Source organism: Crocodylus porosus, unplaced genomic scaffold (assembly GCF_001723895.1).
Source record: "Crocodylus porosus isolate Cpor-Errol unplaced genomic scaffold, CroPor_comp1, whole genome shotgun sequence".
NCBI lineage: Eukaryota > Metazoa > Chordata > Crocodylia > Crocodylidae > Crocodylus > Crocodylus porosus.
In genome coordinates this window covers 49715270-49721078 of record NW_017728943.1, presented here as the reverse complement: position 1 = coordinate 49721078, position 5809 = coordinate 49715270, and the positions used below count along the sequence as shown (strand labels likewise).

The following is a 5809-nucleotide window of genomic DNA, read 5'->3' as shown; positions in this document are numbered from 1 at the left end:
CAAACCAAAACCCTGCAGTAATATTTTTCATTTCAGTTAACGTGAGGATTCCAGTGCTGTGGTATGGTTTATGAAACATTATTGATTTTTTTCCCTTTGGAGAAGGGGTTCATAATTAAGAAAATATTTCACATTGATGATTAACACACACACTTAGGTTACCATCTTGCAAGCTGCTTCATGTAGGTGAACTCCATATTACCTCAATGTGGAGTTTTTGGTGAGTGAGGGTCTACATACAAAACTATCTAGCAAAGGCAAAGGTAAGCTTAACTGAGAAATAAGAACTAAATTGCACCCTGCTGTACACTCTAAACTGGTTGTCGACCATGCTGAAATATAGTTCTTATTTGCTAGTTAAGCATTTATGTATGAAAATGTATTAACTATGTACATAACATTAGACATATATAAATAATGGAGACTTTTGGCACCAGCCTCTCAGATCATATGGCTAGTTGTAACCCTGTGTGATGGCCCTTATATCCCCATGTAACTCTTGTAACTCTTTCCTCCTTATTATAATTTTTCCGAGACTAAAGCTTTTGTTTAGAAAATGCGTATGCTTCATCTCAGTCCAGACTAGTATTTGAGAGAAGTAGCTAGATACAAACATAACACGAGGATCCTGAGAATTATAAAATCTAGCTATTTTACTTTTATTTGGGATTCTGATTGAAAACAAATTGGAAGCTGTAACACTGAAATGGCTAAGATTTCCTCATTAAAAATTTTTGTCTTGAAATCCTTCTTAAAACTTCACGGTTAGGGGAGATTTGGAGAGGGTGAGGAGGTAAAAGAATCCCAATGCAAATCCCTTCATGAGATCCATTTTCAGGGTGTTGGTACTAAAGTGGAAGACAAGTTAGTAATTTGTGAGTTAGAAGGAATGAGTGGAAGGGGATAGATAGACGTACTACAGCTACTGTTTTTGATAACTTCACAGGGAATTCATTTTAGTAGACCAGATCCAGCACAGGAAAGCACTTAGTATGGGTGTCATTTAAAGAACAGGAGTAGGTCCTGATTTGCCGAATAAGGTTTAAAGAAAACATCTCCAGGTGAAAATGAAATTCTTCTCTGGTGGTTCTAGGAGAGTAAATATCAAGGGAGTCTGGACAGCTCTATTTTCTGAATATAGAGGGAAAAGGAAAAAAGGCTTTAACACTAAATCTTATGTACATGTTTCTCCATATGTATTTTTTATACTTTCTTATGTGTATTTTCTCACATAAGAAACTGCTTGTCCATAATCATATCCCATGGGAGAGGCTACTCTAATTAAAGTTAGTGAGGCCTAATTTAAAAACTAGTTGCTGGAAGTTCAGTACCTTAACCTTTTTTTTTTTTAAGGATTGAATTTTAAAGTGAATATGAACTAAAACATCATAACACAAAACAAATTGTTCTCAGTGCAAATCTGCAAAACATATTTAAAATGTAGACATTTGCTAATACTTTTAATTTTCCTTTTATTTTACAACATCCCTTGGCAAATGCACATACAAAAACGTAGATATTGATTCTTCCAAATGCTTATAAAAGTTACATAGGGAAATGAATAATCTTCTGCCGAAAATAGGCTTGCTGATATAATTTACAAATCCACTTTTTTTCTCAAGAAACTACTTGACCTTTTAAACAATAGACTGAAATACAGTATGTTAAAGAAATTCGGTATGGATATTATCATCTTCCCTACTTTATGAATTCAAGTAGCTTCATTAACGCAAAACACTAATGCATTATTAAAATATGGTGCAATATGCTAGTTAAATATTAGGTAGTTTTAAAGGCTCAGTGCTAAGTATGATAAAGTATTAAATAAACATCTAGTTTTAAGCAGACAGTATATTAACAGCTAAAAGATGCAAAATTCTTCAGTAATTAAACATTAATGATTTCCTTGATTAATAAACTTGGAATTCATAGGTAGATCCATATCCTACCTTTTTTCCACACTTAGCATTTCAACTGAAATTACTGGCATAAAATCAATGTGAGGCACCATATTTTCATCCTGGTAAACAGGTAGTTATCCCTATAATCCCTGTTGTTATTAATGCACACACACATCTGCTGTTATTGCAAAAGCTGAACACTGGAGGTGAGAGACATCGATGATCAGGGTTAAGACTGAAATATATCCAGTCATGATTGAAAAATATCTAATCACTAGAGGTGGACTGCTACCATCAGTAAAAGACAAGGCTAAAAAGCCATTATTGATAAGAATAAAAATAATAATAAAAAAAAAAATAGGGCCATCCTATTTTGATTTCTGCACAGAATACCCAGGGTTATCCTGCTCATGGAATGATGGCAGGTAAGGTGCAAGGTATGGCTTATATTACAATAAGGCCTGTTCACAAAGCCATGCACAAATGTGTTTCATGGAGTATTTCTCAATTACAGCCATTAAATTAGCTAGACAAACATGTCCATAAACAGTAAGATGTTAGGTTGAAAGGCTTGTACGAGAAAAGTACTGCTGACTATTGTCCATTTCTGTTGTGATTTATGAGAGTATAAAAATACACGACTGTGAAAAAAACTCCATAAAGACAAGTGATAATGAGTTCAATAACCAATTACTGCTCTTGAATGCATATACACAAACCTTATTGACTTCTCTTGAAATAACCCAAGGACAGAATGTGCTCTATTATACAACACAATGCTCTTAGCATAGCTGCAGTTAAACCAACAAAACTCTCCTTTTACCTGTAGAGCTTGTTTCACTTGTCAAGATGGCTTTCCTAGTAGGGACAGCAACTTTGTCCAAACTGTGTATAACTGTGTCCAAACTAGAAGTGCCTTGCTGGTATTCGTGTACTGGTAAAACACTCCTAAGTGCAAGCACAGACCTAAGCTAACTTCAGAGGCTGTTAATTTTCATCCACTTATCTCAGTATGGAGTCCATTAGCTTCTGTTGGGCTAGTGAAGAACTTGCATTTGGCTAAAGCACATCTCTCTGAAAAGCTTCCATTTTTGATTTGAAGACATCACTTGATACTTTTGTTCTAACATTTAATCACAGTCACAGCTAAAACTTTGTGCCTTATTTCTAATTTTAATTTTCTCTGGCTTCATCTTCTATCCATTGGTTCCTGTTATGCCCTTCTATGCTAGATTAAAGAGCTCTTTAAGTATCAAGTATTTTCTCCCCTAGAAGCTACTTATACACTGTAATCAAGTCACTTCTCAATCTTCTTTTTGATAAACTAAATAGATCAAACTTTCTAAGTCTCTCACTGTAAGGCATTTCTAGGGCACTCAAATCATATTTGTGACTGTTCTACATGTACTCCAATTTCTCAGTGTCTTTTCTAAATATGCTCACTAGAAATGGATACAGCATTCCAGCTGCAATCTCATCAATGGAGTAAACAGAAATAAAATAACCAACCTACTCCAACTCATTGTTCCCCTGTATGTACTTCCAAAGATGTCATTAACGCTCGTCCCCAGTCTTTGTTGGGAATGCTGGCATATAAAAAAAATCTAATAAATACAGCACTGAATAAGTTGACTGCTGAGAATGTAAACATTTCACTGCTGACCATTTAAAAATAAACATTTACCTATTTTCTGATTGGAAGTGAGACTTGTGTTCATTAAGGACCTTATTTATAAATGGATAGTACTTTTATGCGTATAAAGGGTGCCTGAACATTTTCTGCCTAAATACATGCATCTTCCTCTGCACCTCATTTCCTGACTTCACTGTAATTAATAGTGCAATCTCAAAAACCTCTTAAACTGTTATTTTTTTCTTCAACAGGAGAGAATTTGAATGAGAACTTTGAATGGGAAAGGAATGAAAAACTGGGATCCTAAAGTGAAATGCTTGAGAAACCTTTGAATTAAATTGTCGTAAATTTATATTATTGTCTATGTTTTAAAAGCTAAACTGTATGTTTATAGAGTCCATGCAATACATAAACCATCATTAGGTAAAACTTTTAGCACAGTTTGTTCTTTAAAACAAGCCTATTTTTTCAGTATTTCCCCTTTCCCCGTCAGGCAGCTAAAACTCTGAAATTTTAAACCAGCAGCCCGTCACCACCTTCCAGTTTTGCAACAGGGGAAAATCAAATTTGTCTTTTTTATTCTGGGTTCTGATAACTTTATGTTTCATTCAATATTTTAGAGCCTACTAAATTTCATGCAGTACCAGAAAGATCATTCAACTCCCCTGAATCAGTCTATTGAGTAAAACAATGATACAGGCCTGATTCAAATCTCAATTCCAGTAATTCATATGGGAGTACAAATATTTTGCTGCATAAAACATGCCCCAAGATAAGATACACACCTTGATTTTGGAAGTCAGAATGAAAAAAACCTATATCTTTCCTTGTAATAAGCAACTGTGAGTGTCTACATGTGCATGAATGTCAGCTTAAATTTACTACACAGTAAAGTGCACATATACAGTGTTACTGTGCAGTAAGGCTTCTACACGTGCATTACTGTGCAGTAACTAATCAGGTATCAAATTTATGTGCAAGTCAGCATAAGTCACCATACTTACTGTGCAGTACGGGTGCATATGTATAGATGTGTGCCCATACTATGCGGTAATTTCAGTTACTACACAGTAAATGCGTACATGTAAATGTGCCCACTGAGTAGCAGCTTGCTTACTGTTATACTCTCTGGGTGAATCTACCCGAGACGTTTACTGTGGAGCGGCCTAATTATTCCCACAGTAAAGTCTCAACGTCTACATGTGTGTCCCTATTAGGCCGCAGGAAACTAATCAACTCCACCACAGGTTAGTAGTTGTAAATACAAGTACTATCCTACAGCACAGTTCTTTAGCAACGCACATGTAGACGCTGATGGGGATGACTGGGACAGGAGGATGCTGCCTGGTGGCTAGCCCCACACTAGAGCACCCTCAGGCCCCAGCTGGCCTCTCCGCAGCATGTTGAGCTGGGGTGAAGCAGCCCTGAGCTGGCCTGCTGACCCCCTGAGTCCTCTGCCAGCTGGGGCTGCTGTGCCCTGGCTCAATATGTAAAAGCTGTGCCTGGGAGCAATAAACTCAGTCACAAACTACACTGGAGTTAATTCAGGTGTATTCATACCATGTGTAGATGTGCCCCTCTGGATCTGACAGACTTTACTTTTGCTTTCACCTGGCAAAAGCTTATGCAGAACAAAAAGCTATTCCTATATCTCCTTGCATATAATGCACCCCATCCCTCCAGTTTCCATCAGCTGCTTTTTTGGGGGGAAAAAGGTATGTTTCATATGCAATTCTACTGCCTTTAATGGAGTTACGTCCATTTACAGTATGTTAGATCAGGCCCCGGCCCACAGATAAGGAAATAATAGTTACTGTGTACCTAGTATAGTAGCATATGCTCAACCTCTATTTAAACTTTATTTGAGATTGTGCATACTCCAGAATTTGACTATGGCTGCACTCATAAAAGAAAGCTCCATTCATTTTTTATCTTGATGGGTGAGATATGCTGTCAAAAGACCCTCTAGTTCAGCAATAACTGCTTTACCTTGTCTAGAGCAAAGTAATTTATTCCTGATTAGATTTAAAAAAAGGGCAGGTTTACATTATTTTTCAACTGTGTTTTAATAAAACAATGCTATAGAACTGGTTAAAACTGAATTGCTATTAATCAGAAACCCAGGGTTCATCAGCTTCCTGGTTTAACTTAAACCAGACTCCTGCAGCATCCTGGCATGCTCTCTGGGATGGGTGGGGCTTTCTGCTCCACAGCAGGACTGGCCCCTCCCGCCTGCTCTCTGGCTGAAGCTCTGGCAGAGACTACAGGTGTCTGC

At 36.9% G+C, this 5809-nt stretch overlaps 1 protein-coding gene across 27 annotated transcripts in view; it reads right to left on the bottom strand.

Moving 5' to 3' along the window:
• NRXN1 (neurexin 1) overlaps window positions 1-5809 on the bottom strand; it is a 1194206-nt gene that overhangs the window by 169812 nt on the left and 1018585 nt on the right. The window lies entirely within an intron of this gene.